General features: G+C 33.0%; 2 long non-coding RNA genes across 2 annotated transcripts in view; one reads left to right on the top strand and one right to left on the bottom strand.

The window, feature by feature from the left end:
- The window catches only part of LOC126741350 (uncharacterized), a 34,543-nt gene that overhangs the window by 10,888 nt on the left and 4,663 nt on the right, over positions 1 to 18,992 (bottom strand). The window lies entirely within an intron of this gene.
- LOC126741349 (uncharacterized) lies at positions 17,050 to 18,968 on the top strand. The gene is made up of 3 exons (XR_007662175.1): positions 17,050 to 17,819; positions 18,247 to 18,418; positions 18,556 to 18,968. It is a non-coding gene; the product is annotated as an uncharacterized LOC126741349 (long non-coding RNA).

Genomic DNA, 18,992 nt, shown 5'->3' with positions numbered 1-18,992 from the left:
TCAAATATACCAACAGCATTTGTATTTGCATTGATTAGGGGTATAAATAATGATAGGTACTTATAACACAAAAATGGAATTTGTAACCTAATATCAACAAACGAAAACAAGACCAACCACCAACAAGGAACCAGAGCGTTCCATTTTAAACCGATATTTTCAGGAACCGTAAAAATACCGCTCCTACTTCGTTAGGTTACGGCACTTACCCTTAATTTATAATAATCTATAACCGATTTTAGGCGGATAACCACAATTTATTGGTAATACCGCGATTATCCTTGGTTTTTACACGCCAAACAACTACATTGACGTCACAACTTGTTTTCGTGCAAACGTTTTGGTTTAACCAGTAGTTATTGATTATAAATAGTAAATAATAAACAAAAACAACTTTGTTTTGTGTACTGCATTCTAATTTCTTACATAATATTCTTTTATAAATAATCATATTTGGTAATCTCTTGTATTTATTTCTTGTGTTTGTAGTTCCTATAATTTCTAATTTCGTTTGTTTGCACATTATTTAGGATCTATGTTTTGTTGTTTGGAACTATTTTTCGAATTTGATTATCATGATGACCAAGTCTATTTGTTATGCTGATATTGCTAATCCAAGAACAAGACTTATGTGCTTACTGGCTGTCGATTTTTTTTAATGAAAATTTTGTGTTGGTTTTAAAATATTTACGACAGTCACTTTATTCCGAAACGCAAGAAATAATTCTTGCTTTGAAAGGAGAAACCATTTAGCCAAAAATGAAAAACTACTAGACAGTTGGGTATTTACCGCTAATATTGGTGACAACTTTGACAGTAGATTGATGACGTCACTTTTTAAAAACCAACAGCACCTAAATGTTTTGGTAAAGTCCAGTGCAACGATGTATTAGAATGGTCACCCGTCAAAACACCAGCATTCCACCTGCCAAACAATGTCATCCACCTATTCTATTTACATTAACCGATTCCAAGCGATCTATCGGTTTTAACCGCGGTTAAGCCCTTGGTTCACCTTGAACAGTCCCTTTATAACATAACCAATCGTGTCCAACCAGACGTGTTTGGTTGATGTAGCTTCGTTATTTATCAGCTGTCACTATCATGAGTTTGTTTGTTTTTAAATAATACCCCAGACGCCAGTAATATTACACGTAATTAGTTCTTAAACATACATTTCAAAAAAGAAAACTTAGAAATTTTATATGGAATTTTTTTATGAAAATTAAATTTTAATTAAATTTTCTTTGAAATTTATTATGGCTAAAAAAATTAGCCATAATAAATTTTGTGTCATTTTTAAAAAGGAAATAACTTGTTGTTTGTTTTAATTTTTTCCCGCACTTATTTCAATATCTTTGACATTTGACGTTTAGAAAACAGCTCCGGACGTGGGTAATTACTGTTCCAAATTAATGACGTAAGGTAAACGCACTAGTCTTTGACCGATTAAGATACTTTACTAAGTCCAATGGGTTAGTTATTGACCTATATAAAAACGACCAGCGCTAGTGTTTGACCGGTTAATGCACTAGTTCTTGACCAACCAGGAAATAATACGCTTTTTGATAAAAAAACACTTTTATTTATCAAAAAAAAATTTCTAAACAAAAATAAAAATTCAAATTCTTAAAAAAAAATTCAAAATTAAACTGTATTGAAAAAAAAATATATAAATCATTCCAAAACACTCCACTCCAAAACACACAATAAATATTTTGCAACTTCCGGCACGCTGTAAGCCCCTCTTTTATTAATAGGTTGTGGCTCATTAATTGTCTCTAACACGTCTTCTTAAGAATACCAGATGACGTCATCTTTGTCTGGCCACTTCCAGTTTTTTCCGCTGTTAGTCATTGCCTTTATAAAATATTCCTGTTTTCCATCCACCACCTTATGCTCTAAAAGAATACCTGGGAATACCGACTCTTCATACTTTACCACAACATATGATTTTTCGGCGACATCTGAATTTTTTATGCTCAGATCCTTACTAGGCTTGCTAGTTTGTTTAACTATTTTCTTCTCTTCTCTTTTGGCTTTCCTTTCTAACTTTTCCTTTTCTTTCTCTTCTTTTTCTTTTTCCTTTGATAGATATGGTAATCTTCAGATGAAATCACAGCTGGTAGTTTTTCTTTCTTTAGTTGTTATTGCGTCTAAATCAGTTCTTTGTCGCTTTTTTGGTATTACAGTTCCTTCAGAGAATCTATTGTTTTTAGGAGAAGCTTGGAACTTTTGAATTTTTTCAGGAATATTTTCTTCATCTTCAAATGGATCTCGATGAATCTCAGCAACTGTGGTCATTGTTGTTTTAATATTTGACTGTATTTGAATTTAGTTTTTGACCTGCCAACTTATACGTCTATAACTTAAAAGGTGTTACTTTAAGTATAGGACAGCAAATAAAATTAAAAATTTAGGTGATAAAATACTGAAAACAATTTACATTAAAAAAGTATGATGATAATAAAATAAATTCTAAAATAAATTCTTAAAATAAATCTTTTTTTGCTTGATTGGCCAAATTGCGTCAAACGTTGACCTATTTTGTTTCAATGTTTGACCGCATTTTTTATTTATGTTGTTATATTTGACCGTATTTTAATTTAGTATTTGACCTACCAACTTACATCTTTATAACTTAACACGTCTTATATTTAGTATAGGTTAATGATTAAAATTTAAAATATAGGTACTTTCGTCTGTTATAAAATACCCTGGAAATCTTAATTTAAATATATATAATAATAATAAAATAAATTTGTTTTTACATCATTATAGTCTTTTACATCTTTGACCAAATTGTGTTAATGGTTGACCTATTTTTATATTCTTAAAAGAAAAGGTAGGTCAGATACTAGCTGGTTAGTAAGCTACTACGTTTTTTACATAATGGAAATTTTTTTTTTTTAATTTAACTTCTATAGTGCATATTAAAAGAATATCGAAAAATCGTAAAAATTAACAAAGCGTATTTGTCCTAATGGTCAATCATTAAACCAGACATTAAATATATTGTTAATGTTTGTCCTACTTAATAAATGAAAAAATATATAATTTTTCGTTACAAAGAGGTAATTTTTATTTAATATTAAGTATTTAAAAAAACCCTAACCAATAAATATCCTAAAGTACATTAAAACAGGCAAAACACTTACATGTTTGTATAGAGGTTCCTTAACGTTTCACTTTCACTAGCAAAACTGCTTTGACAGGTTGCGCACTGTCAAAAAACTATTTATAACGGTGTCTGTAGCAAAGCAACCATGCTTAAATTTATTGAGTTGACAGAGAGAATGTATAGATGGCGTTATAAGGCAGTCATATAAAGACAATAATAAAAAAATCCTTAATATTTTGAATTAAAGTGAAAAGCGGTCAAAGACTAGTACTTTTACCTTATAAAGAGCTAATTGGTGACGTCACGTATCTCAAGCGGTTATAACTATAACCGCTTGGACGTGTTTGGTTAATACCATTTAGGAACGGTAATTACCGGTAGACCGCTTGGAATCGGTTATTGTTTGAGAAGTAAAATGCTGGTGTTTTGACGGGTGACCATTTTAATAATTATATCGTTGCACTGGACCTTAAATACCAATGGGAAATTGGTAAAAACCAAAACGCTTTGGTTATTCGCCTAAAATCGGTTTATAAGTTATTTTTTTGGTTGTCCCTTTGTTGACAGTTGTTTCAACCTTTGACATTTCTCACTTCGGCAGTTATAGACGTTGTATATGCTTGAATATTTTTTTCTTATGAGAATAATTATGAATAAATCAAGTCTTAATTAATAAATGATAGTGGAAATGGCGAGATTTAACAAAAATTATTCTCAACCTAATTATCACCACTATAAGGAAATAGTACAATTGGAACTATCATTGTATCAAAATAAATGTATTTATTTAATTTAAAACTTAATTAATTTACCTAACATCAACATAATTAATTAATAAAACACATTCAAATTCCTAAAAACCAATATATTTTTCATAAATCATAATATCTAAGCAATAACGAATAAATACAATGCAACTATCATGCATTAGTTAATTGAAAGCAGATATTTGTTCAGCCTGTAGTTCATTTTAAAGTTTCAACGTAAATAATACTACAATTTGTTTAATCTACACTTAAAAGTTATAGGCGATTACAGCCATATAAGTAAAACTTCTTTAAAAAAGGAGAGATCTTATGGCGGGACATAGTAAGGCAATCTTAAAATCGATTTGAAGCGATTATGAATGGCATAACGAAAAATCAATTTTTCATTAAGAAGGGGATAGAGGATGTAAGAAAAACTACAATAAACTGTAGATTGAATGTCAATGATTTTGACTAGGTGACACGTGGTCATATTTCCTTAATTTAAATAGGTATTGACAAATATTTTGAACATACTGAAGCGATACGATACAAGGCAGCATTATTATATTATACAGCAGCGTTACTCAAAGTGTGCCCGCGGAGCCCCGGTGCTCCGCGAAACCTCCGGTAGGGCTCCGCCAGCAGTCATAATAAATGAATGCGTGTATTAAAGTGGACCCTATAAGAATAAAGTTACCTAAGATAAAAATAAACAACCAAAACGAAACGCCTACTTAAATATCACGAATAAAAATGAAAGCGCCAAATTGTAGTTCCAGCCACTGCATCCTGCATAGACAATCACTGGCGGTTAAGAAAATGCCACCAAATCTAAAATTGGTTCTTGATGAGTCAGTAAAAATAATTAATTTTGTCAAGTCACGTCCACCACAATCCCGATTGTTCTCAATATTATGTGAAGATTATGGAAGCGATCATAAAACACTATTGCTCCATACGGAAGTGAGATGATTGTCTCGGGGTAAAACTTTGACAAGGCTTTTTGAACTAAGAATAGAATTAGAAGCTTTTCTTACAGAAGCTGGTTATTTAGACTAGCATTTTTAGCAGACATGTTTGGAAAACTTAACGAATTAAACCTGTAAAACAGATAAAAGTTTTCAATGCTAACAACAAAATAACTGCCTTTAAAAGAAAATTAGATCTTTGGATTACTTGTTTTGGTAAGAGAGAAATCGAAAGCTTTTCATTGCTAAGTGAGTTCCTTAGTCACCATAGTCTTAGTGATACAGAAATATTTCAAAATGAAATAATTGTTGAATTGGTGCAATATCTCAATGATCTGCAAGGGACTTTTGAATCTTACTTTCCTGAAGAACAGAATACAAAACTAAAAATAAACTTATGGATTCAAAACCCTTTTTCATCTAAATTGCAGAAGCCTGAAAATATGTCAAATCAGATCTATGAATCATTTCTAGAAATGACATCGGATACAAGCATCGAATCATTGTTCAAAACAATTTCACTAAATGATTTTTGGTGCAGGGTTCAAAACAACACAACTTGCCACAGAGGCTTTGAATGTTCTTCTGCCGTTCCCAACAACGTATTTGTGTGAAACTGGATTTTCAGCATATACAGCTACAAAAACAAAATACTGCAATAGACTGGATGCCGAACCAGACATGAGAATTCAACTTTCCTCTATCAAGCCTGACATTACCCAGTTGATGAGGAATAAAAAATAATTACATGCCTCGCATTAAATGAACTTAGTGTTATCATTTGCTTACTAACTCACTACTTACTGTATCTATCTGTATACGCAACTTTTGAACATATTAAATTATTTTTCGTCTTTTAACTACGTAATTTCAAATTTACATTAACCATACAAAGTCAAGCTTGGCGCCGACGTCGAATGGTCTATCAAGAGTTTGCGTACAAAGAAGCAAACCGGCAACTTCAGCTTTTGCCGTTGCCATGATCGAGGCTCCAGACTTCGTCTAAAAGGTAATATAGTAAGCTTCTATAATTTCCCCAAAAATATGGGAAAAGTTTCTACAATATAATCTAATTTTCATTACACATCACTAATACCAAGTCTAATGTGTTTGTGCCGAATATAAGTGCGGGCCCGCCAGAAGAAACTCATTTATTCCATCCAAGTGCTCCAAGAGATCAAGGTAGGTGCCATTTTTAATCTTGGTGCTGTATGGTCCGGTTGAAAATTTTATTTTGGAAATTAATGTTAAATTTACGAAAATGAACCCTTGCCTATATAAGTAATACAGTCCACTCAATCGCCGTAATATAACAACAACCGTACATTTTTTGGTCATTCTTCGCGGATAATAAATTTTAAGTTTCCAAAATTCATAGTAAATTATATTTAAAAATAAAATCCTTCGATTCTTCGCCATTTTCAGCCGCCATAGTACCGTGTATTTCAGCAAATCATAAGCGACATTACTTGGCGCATGCATATTAGCAGCAGCGCAGGATTCCCTGCCATCCATCAGAGCGCAGCGATTCACCGAATCGCTATTTAAAAATAAACCAGTCCATCGACTGTCAACCTTGTTTACATTCTTCATTTTTGCATTTTTACGTATATTTATATTAAAGGGAAATTTTAATAAACTACTTATAATTTTTTCTTAAGTTGAAATTCTTCTAAAACTACAAGCAATACGAAAGATTGTTATTGTGCGGTACGTTAACAATGCGGTGTAGTTTTTTCCTTATTTATATCGAAATTTCTACTTTTTTTGCAAATTTACAGGGTGGTTTGTGTCTTTAAGAATATTGCAGTGTTAGTAATTATAGTAGTACTAGTGCAATTTAGTTTTGATGGTTATTCAGGAATAAACGAATGAAAAAGGTAAATTTAATTCATTTTGCAATAAAAACAATACTTAAATAAATTCAGGTATTTTAAACATTTTCTCATTTAAATATCTGCAAAAATTAAAACAAAGTAACTGCTTATTTAAATGGTTATTGGACTTCAAATCAATAATTTGTTTTGAAAAAATTTAAAAGGAAAATAGTTAATATTTTGGTTTTCTTAGAAACTAGTGGATAGATTATTTTTTTTAACTATGAATAAATTAAGTCAACAACGAAAAGTAGCTACAGCTAGAATTACCGAAATATACACTCTTGCAAAAAAGGCAGTGGAGAGATCGGAGCATAAGTCGCTTTTTAAATATGAGACATTGGAAGAATGTTATAATGATTTTAAGCATCTTCATAATGAAATTATCGGCCTAACTACTACAGATGAGGAATTTGGACGCGAGGATGCTATTAGAAAGGGATGTGAAGAATTTTATTTTGCTTCAAAAGATATTTATTTTCAACTTTTTCCAGAACCCAATAGTATTCAGTGGCCTTCAAATTATGTAACGCCTCATGTAAATCAATTCTCAGATATTCCAAAACCAAATGTTCCTATTTTTAATGGAAATATGCTTAAATGGCCCACATTTTACGATTTATACTTATCACTTGTACATAACAGTACTTCAATTTCCAATGCATCTAAATTTCGACACTTATTAACTTTGTTGCAAGGGGAACCATTAAATCTTATAAAATCTCTGCCAGTAACCGATAGCAATTATACAATCGCCTTTCAAAATTTAGTAAAAAGGTATCAAAATAAAAGATTATTAGCCACAACTTATTGGAATTTAATAGTCCAGGTTCCAAGTATGAAATCAAACCATAATTCAAAAAATTTAAGATTTAAAATTTAATGAAAACCTTGATGCATTAGATGCTCTAGGATTTAATACTACTGATTGGTCGTTTCCCTTGTTTAATATATTGTTGCAAAAAATTGATATGTCTACCAGATCAGCCTTTGAAATTAAACATACTGAGAAGGAAATACCCTTATTTTCAGACCTAGTAGCATTCCTAGAGAATCAGTGCAGAGGCCTGGAATCAATGCAATTAATGCCAACACAAAGTTTAAATTTAAACAAATCTTCAAAAAATTCTGGAGCAGGATTTAATGCTACTACCAGACCAAATAATTATTCAAATAGCGGCTCGAAATCTCTTCACACAAATTCTTTTATGGCTAATACTTCAATTCAAACAAAAAACAACAATAAAACTTTTAAAACTTTTTCTCCGCAACCTACAAATTTAAATTCAAGACATTGCAAACTATGTAATTTTTCACTACATCCCCTTTCACAATGTAACATTTTTATTCAAAGGTCATCCTCTGAACGCCTTGCATACGTCAAGCAAAATTATGTTTGTATCAATTGCTTATGCACCAATCATTATCTGCTAAAGGACTGTTTATCCCCTCATAACTGCCGATCCTGCGGTAATCGACACCACACACTGCTGTGTGACGTCATCCGTTCTCACACACAGTTACAAACATCTTCATCAAATCTTCAACAACACTCATTGCAAACTAATTTAATCCAGAATAGCGCATCATTGCCTCTACAAACCAATCAGCAAAATCTCTCTAATTTAGTTTCCTCCAACCCTACCACTTCCTTGAACACTAGCGTTCATCAAAACCTTATAAATGAAAATCCAGGGCTAAATTGTTGTACGTCCTTTTCAACTGAACTTTCTTTTCAACTTCAGTCCACAGTCCTATTGTCTACGGCGAAGGTGGAGATCTTAGATTCAAGAGGGAATTTCCAAACTGTCAGAGCACTTTTGGACTCTGCAAGTGAAGCCTGCTTGATCAGTCAATCTTGCTTACAGAGATTGGGCTTAGCACGTAAACATTATTCAATTCCAATCTTTCGGGTTATTCAGTCTTCTTCCTATACCAAGGGCATAACCAGTTGTGTTATACGACCCGTGGGAAAAATACAACCTACATTTTCATTTAATGGGTTAGTTGTGAAAAACCTTTGTTCGAATATGCCCTCTATACAAATTAATCCCAGTACTTGGAGCCATATTTCAAATTTGCCCCTTAGCGATCCACAATTTGATAAACCTGCTCCCGTAGAATTGCTTCTTGGCGCAGAAATCTATGCACAGGTTTTGAAATCGGGTCGAATTTACGGAGATCCAGGTCAACCAGTTGCATTAGATACAGAATTTGGCTGGGTCTTATTAGGAAGAATTCATCAAAATTCGACTTTTTCAATGTCATCTCCGAAACTCGGAAGCTACTTTACTGCCTTTGATAACCCATTAGATGTAACCTTGCGGAAATTCTGGGAACTAGAGTCCGTACCTCAAAGGAAATTCTTGTCTCCTGATGAGAAGCGGGCTGAAGAAATTTATCAAAACACAGTATCTCGTGATTTCACAGAGCGCTTTACGGTTGCTCTACCGTTTAAGCAAAATTCGCCTATATGTGCTGACACCTTTTTATTGGCTTATCGTTGTTTTATGTCTTTAGAAGCTAGACTTCTTAAAAATCCTGAACTTTATAAACTTTATTCCGATTTCATGCGCGAATATATTTCCAATAAACATATGAGCCTTGTATTAAGCACTGAACCCAGGCCAGAGAGTGTTTGCTATCTTCCCAATCACGGAGTCATTAAACCAGACAGCAGCACTACCAAGGTGAGAGTTGTGTTCAATGCTTCTGCAAAGGATTCAAAAAACCACAGTCTCAACTTCACTCTTCTACCTGGTCCAAAACTTCATGCTGGCATAGTCACTATTCTACTGCGATTTCGTTTCCACGCCATCGCAATGATTAGTGATATACAAAAGATGTTTTTACAAATAAATCTAATTCATGAGCATAGAGATTACCAACGTTTATTATGGCGTTTCAGCCCAGAGGAGCCTCTTCAGGAATATCGCTTGAATACAGTCACTTTTGGGGTAACTTCCAGTCCATACTTGGCTATCAGAACATTAAGGGAATTAGCTGTACAAGAGAAAAATAAGTTTCCCAGAGCTGCACAGGTTATTTTGGAAGATTCCTTTATGGATGATATCTGCTCGGGAAGTTGCGATTTAGAGTCAGCACTAGCTCTTCAAAAAGAACTGATCTTACTGCTAAAATCAGGCGGGTTTGAACTTCGGAAGTGGGCAAGCAATGACCCCGCACTTCTTTCCACGTTATCTCCAGAAGACTGTCAGATTCCTATATCCTTCCATAAAGAAACTCCCGCTAGTATTAAAATTTTGGGCTTGCAGTGGTTTCCTTTTTCAGATACTTTTTCATATTGTTGCAACCCTGATGAAAATTGTAAATTTACCAAACGAAAAATACTTTCAATGATTGCCAAAATATGGGACCCATGTGGGTTTTTATCTCCGGTAACTCTAAAGGCAAAATCTCTTATGCAGGAGTTATGGAAGGAAAAGTTAGATTGGGATTCAGAGCCTCCTCAACATATTTGTGAGAAGCGGTTTTATTTTAAATCTAGTTTCTCAGAGCTCTCTAAGCTATCTCTTCCGAGATGCATTTTTGCTCCCAATATACAACGTTGTCAAATTCTTGCATTCTGTGACGCTTCTGAGCGTGGTTATGCATGTGCCATATATTTACGAATTGAGTTGCCGGACGCAATTAAATTGTCACTTATTATTGCAAAAGGAAAGGTGGCACCCTTAAAAACCGTCTCAATACCTCGAATGGAGTTACTTGGTGCTACACTTCTTGCAGATTTATTGAAATTTGTTCTCGATACTTATTCGCCATTAATCATTATTGATGAAGTTTTGGCCTTTTCTGATTCAAAGGTGGTTCTAAGTTGGATTGCTGACTCTCCACACCGATGGAAAACGTTCGTGGCAAATCGGGTGAGTCACATTCAAGAAACCATTCCACAAGTTTTATGGTATTATATACCTTCACTAGAAAATCCAGCAGATTGTGCCAGCCGAGGTCTCACTCCTAAGAATCTGGTAAATCATCCCCTATGGTTTACAGGTCCTCCATGGATTTATTTGCCTCGTTCTGACTGGGCATTGTCGACTGTTTCAGATACCGATATAAAAAGCCAAGATGTTTTTCGAGAGAAAAAAGTTGAAACTCTAGCTGCTACCATTTCACCAAATGTCTTAGACCAAATTCTGAACCATTATTCCTGCCTCCCAAAAATTCAAAGGATAATTGCCTACCTAATTCGATTTTCAAATAACACTCAAACAAAACATGAAAAACGAGTCGGCCCAATAATGAATTTTGAACTACAAAAATCTTTGCTAATTCTTGTGAAATACATTCAGCAATTTTATTTTTCAGAGATAATTGCTCAAATAAAGTCAAATGAACTTTTACCTAAACCATTTTGTAAACTAGCTCCATTTCTAGACGAACAGGGTTTTGTCAGAGTGGGCGGACGACTAAGAAATTCATCACTTCCGTATGATGTGAAACACCCTCTTCTGTTGCCAAAAGATAACAGACTAACCGAACTTATTATTGACCATATACACAAAATTAACTTGCATCCTGGTTTAAATACAGTCTTATATCTTGTTCGCCAACAATTTTGGATACTTTCCGCTCGTAGAGTAATAAAAAGGGTCCGTTCAAAATGCCTAAAATGCTTTCGCGTGAACCCCAAAACCCTATACCCCGTATATGGGAGACTTACCGTCATTTCGCATCTCGCAACTTAAGTGCTTTTCGCATGTTTGCATCGACTATGCAGGCCCTTTAAACATCGCAATGGGTAAATATCGCGGTGCAAAAATATTCAAGGCATATATTTTAATTATAGTGTGTGTTGTTTCTCGAGCTATTCACATCGAACTAGTCTCCGACCTAACTTCTGAAAGTTTCATAGCCGCTTTTCGGCGTTTTGTATCCAGACGCGGAAGCTGTCTCAATATTTACTCTGATTCGGCCACCACTTATGTGGGTGCCTACAAACAAATTCGTGAAATCTCGAAGCATGCAGCGGAGCATTTAAAAATATCGTGATTTTTTAATGTACCTGCTGGGCCTCACCTTAATGGTCTAGCAGAGGCTGGCATCAAATCTGTCAAGACGCACTTAGTTCGAGTGGTAGGAGACCAAGTTTTAACTTATGAGGAGCTCTACACTGTACTTACCCAAATTGAAGCTCTGCTGAATAGCAGGCCTATGTGGGCACAAAGTTCCGATCCGAACGATTTAGCCCCACTTACTCCTGGTCATTTTTTGACACTAGAACCGCTAAATACGGTTCCTGATCCTGATCTGTCCCATTTAAAGCTCAATACTTTGTCCCGCTGGCAATTGATACAAAGATTAAATGTTGATTTTTGGAAAAGATGGCAATTAGAGTATCTTAATACCTTGCAACAAAGGTCAAAGTGGACTAATCCCACCACTAAGATTGAGCTAAATACGTTAGTCATAATTAAAAATGAAAATCATCCTCCTATTCATTGGTTATTGGGACGAATTGTAATGTTACACCCTGGCCCAGACGGCCATGTAAGGGTTGTTACAGTAAAAACTGCAAATGGGCTCTATAAGAGACCATTTGTTAAACTATGTCCTCTACCGATACGGAGTTATTATTAGTATCATAGCATTATTAGTACGTAGCAGAATTAAGCTTGTTTGCGTCTTAAGGGAACTGGGAAATAATTAGGATTACATTTGCGAGAATCGAATAGTTTTGTTTAAGTTTTTTTTTGCTCCGCTAGTACATTTTTTCCTTTCAAGTATTTTTTTTTCTCACACTTATTTTCTGTGAATTTTGGAAATTTCCGTAGGAATAGTATTTCTTCTTAAAACATGCGTTTTAGTGGGCGGAAAATGTATACGCAACTTTTGAACATATTAAATTATTTTTCGTCTTTTAACTACGTAATTTCAAATTTACATTAACCATACAAAGTCAAGCTTGGCGCCGACGTCGAATGGTCTATCAAGAGTTTGCGTACAAAGAAGCAAACCGGCAACTTCAGCTTTTGCCGTTGCCATGATCGAGGCTCCAGACTTCGTCTAAAAGGTGCTTCTATAATTTCCCCAAAAATATGGGAAAAGTTTCTACAATATAATCTAATTTTCATTACACATCACTAATACCAAGTCTAACTTGTTTGTGCCGAATATAAGTGCGGGCCCGCCAGAAGAAACTCATTTATTCCATCCAAGTGCTCCAAGAGATCAAGGTAGGTGCCATTTTTAATCTTGGTGCTGTATGGTCCCGTTGAAAATTTTATTTTGGAAATTAATGTTAAATTTACGAAAATGAACCCTTGCCTATATAAGTAATACAGTGCACTCAATCGCCGTAATATAACAACAACCGTACACTATCTTTTTTTGTATGATTATTAATAAACAATTCACATATAACTGCTTTTGCTTTGAGTTTAGAGTTTAGGGTTCCGTTAAAAATTTAGTTTTTTAAAAGGGTTCCGTCACGAAAAAAGTTTGAGTAACACTGGTATACAGCATATATTGCAATAATTTAAAATAGGTAAAATCGATGATATAGATTTTTTTGTCATATTCTTTTAACATTCTCTCTAAATCTAAGCTGAACATTCAAATATATCTCCAAGCTCTTTGCACATTTTGTAAATGATGACTTTTAATGAACCAATTTTAAATATAAGATTTCTTATTCTACTTTTTTAACTTCTTGACTAAATAGTAAAACTTTCGTCTTTTCAGTGTTTAATTTCAAATTTTGTTTACTCGAGTATTGCAAAAATTAATTTAGCTGAGCAGAAGCCAAATCTGAACCCTCAGGATAAAAGTAATGAAAAATAGGACTGTATATGACAGTTTTGAACTGCATTAAAAAGATCAAATGTTTAAACAAGAAATAAGAGAAGGTCAAAGATTCAGGCTTGTGGTCCACCAGAAATTATGTTTCGAGAAGAGGAGAACTTATTCTTTATACGTACCCGTTTTTGTCGCCTAAGACTTTAAAAAAAATAAAATTTTAATAATATTCTTTAATTATTTATTGCTATTTTAACGAGATCAACTAGTAATATCAACTGTCAAGGTGAGTGGAGAAAATTCTTTTCTTCTGACCAACAGCTATGTACCTACTTTCTGAATCTAGTTATCGTTCATTTTTAGGTAAAGCAAGTTTAGCATACATCAGAGCAGTCTCCTTAACACTACCAACGACAAATATAGTGTGTAATTTTTCCAGATTCCCTCGTAAAACGTATGATGTTTTCACCAAATGGAAAACATGCATGTAAGTGGCACTTTTGTCGGGATTTGGTATAGAAATATAACCTAGTGTTTTTGTTCAAAAAACTGTTTTTTTTTCTGTTTTTTTTTTATTCTAGAAGCTTACGGGACCCGGGATTGAATAGGCGTGCTGGGTGTGGTAAATTAACTATAAAATTGAGTGAAACAGCATCTGTACTATATACCTAAATGCAAAAAACAGCGACAATGTGCTTTTGAACAAAGTAAATGAAGGAAGAAAAGAAAAGATAAAGGTTAAAAAATGCTAAAAAACAAAATCTACATATTTTTTTAAAACATACAATGCAAAAACTTCACAACAAATGAATCTTGCTTTCTTGTTTACTGCTCATTCACTGGCCGAGGGCGATGTAACCATATTGACATACAAATAAGCAAAATACTGAAAATTATTTTTATATGAAAAATAGGGTTGAAGCTATCCAGGTTTATTTAAATTTTGGATAACATTGGATAGCGTTTAGTTAAATCTCAACGGACTTTTACCACGATCGGATTATTGGACGCGTTAAGTAATGTATCATCATAAAATGTTTTCCAAATATTCGTGTGTCTTTTTAGCTGAATAGAGACCTGGGGTCTTGTCGACTTTTCCTGCAATATTTTAAAATTTGAGCAGAAAGAATACTTTGAAAGGAACAGATTAAGAGAGAAAAATTTGCAGATTATTTACATACGACACTAAAAAATTTTTTAATTCCTTTAAAATATGCTAAAATAGAGGTCTACTCTAGTCTATTTGATGATCAAACTCGTTGCTATTGATAATTACATTGTCAAACTTTTGACATATGAACCCGCAGTTCATATGTCAAAATTGTGTATATTTTCTATAATAAGTAGAATTATTACGCTAAAGCTCAACGTAAATAATAAAAGAAAAAACACGTCTAAAAAGTGTATCCTATTGAAGAAGAGAAAACACGAAATACATCTATATCTATCTGTCACAATGATAGCAGTTTATTTACATTATAATAGTGAACGGGGAAAACATCTTGTCGGACTTGCATTGTCTTATTTATTTAAACTGTGTTACATTAAATAAATAAGACAATGCAAGTCCGACAAGATGTTTTCACTGTACCATTGTCTACCACCTTCAAAAACACAATAGTGAACGGGGTTCACTATTTGTACACAAGCTAATACCCAGCGCTGAAAAATTATCCGTTCTGCGGAGGTTCGTAGCCTTCATATTTTCCAAAATTTTGGGGTTCTATTCGTATGAAAAAGTATATAGAGGGCTCGACGTCCTAACTTTAAACAAATTACCCCAACCCAACTCAACCCATATCAACTCGTTAGGCACACGGGGGGCTTAACGGATCAGGTGCTACAGTTGGTAGATCTTGTCAACACTAAAATGGTTCACTAAAAATCTACCAGTTTTCGGTGATCGGAACTCATAACTAATAACTGATGGTAAAAGTACAACTGTCAAAAGCCATTAGTGTGTTTGTGAAAAGCACTCAGCAATTATATATTTCAAGATAGTTTTTTACCGTTTTCAGTTTTTTTTTAATTGCCTTTTTTTTAATATGATAACAGTCAGCTCTACTCTATTTATATACCTAGAGAAAATATTCTGAAAGCTCCAGAAGAGACATGGCAACCGCGCCTTTTAATGAAGCGTATAGAATCATATCACCATGTAATCTAAGACATACGTAATTACACTAGTGATGCGCAACGATTACTTTTATAAGTATCGAGTACTGATACTTTATATCAAAGTATCAGATACTTTGTATTCGTTACAAAGTAATCATTACTTGTCTACTTGTTAGTTGTTAGTGAATATACAGGCGAATATTAAGATTTGATATGAATACCTATATTAAATTTAGGGCTTGCTTTGGCGTTTGTTATATTTTTTGAGTATAATAGAGGGTTATCAAGTTTTAGTAAGATATTACAAAATGATACTTTAATACTTATGCTAATAAAAAGTAATCAAGTAATCGGGCACGACGGACGAATTCAAATACTTTTACCTAGAACAAGGTATCGAGTATCGAAGTATCAAGCAACTGCGTGGCGACTGGCGACAACGCCGGGTAAATATAAATAGGTATTATTGATTAATTATTGTTGGGCCGATCGGCAGCGGTTTATTTCATTTAATTAACAATATTGCCATATTTTACTTATAAAATATATTTGGTACGCATAAGCAGCCACCGGTGACATGGAAATTTGGGATTTAAAAAAGTATTCGAGTAACGAGTAGTTGGGGTCAAAGGATTCGATTACTTCGAATCTTCGCATGTATCAGATATTAAAGTATCGAGTAGATACTATCCGCACATCTCTAAATTACATCTTATAATAAGAACATAGAAATATGATAAAGGTAGAATGTGGATAGACCAATGCGCATCCAATTTTAGGCCGATACGCCATTTGTATGGTCTTCCCCTTCTGTTACAGTGATCAGCTGTTTGTCTTAATTAATTTTATTTGTTTTGAATTAGAGCAGTTGAGGTTTAGCTTGAGATTTTGTTCTTTTTGTTTACAAATCGAAACTTCAATATATTTTTTCTATTGGGTGCATGTGAGTTTTCTTAAATTTATATCTGACAGGAAACACACATGCAATGCAGCTGTATTCTCGCCATAGAGTAATTAAAAGTATGTATAAAATTATTAAATTATTATAAATATATTATATATATGTATATAATTATAATAATTAAAAGTATTTAATATTCATTTCTCTATGCTAATCCCGTCCTCAGGCCGGCAGGTGCTCTGTCGCAGGCACTCGTACATGCGCGACGTTGAAAAATTTCGCCTCTATGCGCTTTCCTATAAGTAACGAACGAAAACACGATCTGTATATGCACCGACGTACTGATTCGATCCGCGAATAAAGAAATTTTTAGCCGCGAATATAGGAATTGGGTCGCATTTTTTTAATCCGCGAATAGTGAAAACGCGAATGAAGGAATCTCGAATAAAGAGCTTTTACTGTAATGTCTGTTATAATAAATTATTGTATTTTGTGTATATCATTTTAAGTATTTTTTTTTTCAGGAAAATTAAATAATGAATGTATTAAAGAAAAACATTGTTTTATTTTCATTTGTCCAATTGGTGATATGTCGTACACTATTGTTAATTGATTATTGCAGTTAATTAACTCATTTAGATATGTAAAATAAAGCTGAAAAGTTTTATTTTTATTCAGATCAATATCTGATGCTAACACCTAATCAAAAAGGCTCTTTTATCTATAAGTAACCTTTTTGATTAGGCGTTTGCTTTAGATATTAAAATTAAATGATAAGATTGTCAGCTTAGAACATTGAAAGGCTAGAATTAGTAAACAACAACTTTGTTTGAGTCCAACATGTGCACAGGGGCAAGAGGGGTGTTTTGTTTACAAACATATTTGCCGATTCTCTGTTGTCAAGTCGACGCAAATATTCAACGGAGGAAATTTTTAGCTATATTTTAACAACCATTATAACGTTAATTTAACTTATTTGTGTTGTATTTTATAGGAAAATTTAAAACAAAAAGTATAAATACTACAATTAACCTATTTTAAGAATAAATATAATATCGTTAAGCAAAAAAAAAACAAAATTATTAATATTCCTATCCCTAAAACTAAAACTAAAACACTGGAGCTAAAGCGCCTGAGCCATACGCGTAGTGTCATCTGTCAAACGGCCTCTGTTTATTTTCGGGATTCGTGTATTTTCATTCATTTTTGGTTTAAAAAGGAAAAAGGCCACATTTTAGTGTTTTTTTAAATTGCTAGGATGGCAAAAACTTACGTCGTTTGTGCCGCATCATGATAAAAAGGTGATTCCAGCCGATCTTTTCACAAGTAAGTACCGATACTTTCATAACATCACATCATAGGGTTACCATCATCATAAACGTAGAATAGGGGATCTTATAGATATAAACCTAATAAAAACTTGAATGTCAAAGTGTGCGTAAAATACCAAAATATTTATATTTTTAAATGTACCTATCTATATATAGTTATGTTTTTTTAATATAGACATTAGGTAGATAGATGAAATTACTAATTTTTTTATTGCCTTTAAAGAATTTTGAAATTTATTTAGATATTGATATCTATGTATAAAGTTAATTTTGTCTTTCCCTAAAATTTGGTCGATAATTTTTTGTTTCTTTTACCATATTGCAACTTAACAACAATAATACATATAGTAATTGGCACCACATATTAATTTATTACTGTAATTTTTTTTGCTTTTTGATTAAATATCAAATACTTATTATAGATTGCCTAATATATGCCCAAAGGGAACAATGGATTTCATTAATGGAAATCAACACAATTAAAAAGAACATATTTGTTTGTTCAGATCACATCCTTAGAAGTGATTTCTTATATAAGGAAGATAATATTATCAGTAGCCAGACTTTATTAAAAAAATCAGCTCTACCTCAAAGGTAATTTTTTTTTAAATATATTTTTCTAGTATAAAAAAATCGTCACAAAAAGTATTAGTGTTACTTATATAAGCTTTATTTATACCTAATACTTATTAAATTAGATATGGTATGTGTGTAAAACTATTTTTTACTAGGATTTCTGATGCACTGGTTAAAAACACAGCAGCCGATAATTCAGTTAATTTACCAAGTGATTTACCCTTCAAAGCTGCAGGGGTAATTTTCCTGAAGAGTGCAAACACTTTTTTAGCTTCCAAAATGGTATATAGTACAAACAGTGAAGCTAATATAGACAAGTATGGATAATTAAAATAGATTAATATTCTTGATACACCAAATTTTGTATAATTACAGATCTGATCATTCATCATCAGCAATAACTGCATCTGAGATTAATAGTTACCGTGGGGTCTAGGTCAACAATTACTATTTCTCATCCAAGCCGTTTTTGTTTAACTGCTACACATTACACAGACTACTAGTTTTATGCCATGTATCATCCTATTCTATATATCTTATTTAAAAGTGATTGATTGATTGATTGATGTGATGATTTTATTGTGTTATATTT

This window comes from Anthonomus grandis, chromosome 10 (assembly GCF_022605725.1).
Source record: "Anthonomus grandis grandis chromosome 10, icAntGran1.3, whole genome shotgun sequence".
NCBI lineage: Eukaryota > Metazoa > Arthropoda > Insecta > Coleoptera > Curculionidae > Anthonomus > Anthonomus grandis.
The sequence above is the reverse complement of the archived record's forward strand: the minus strand, read 5'-3'. Positions and strand labels throughout refer to the sequence as shown.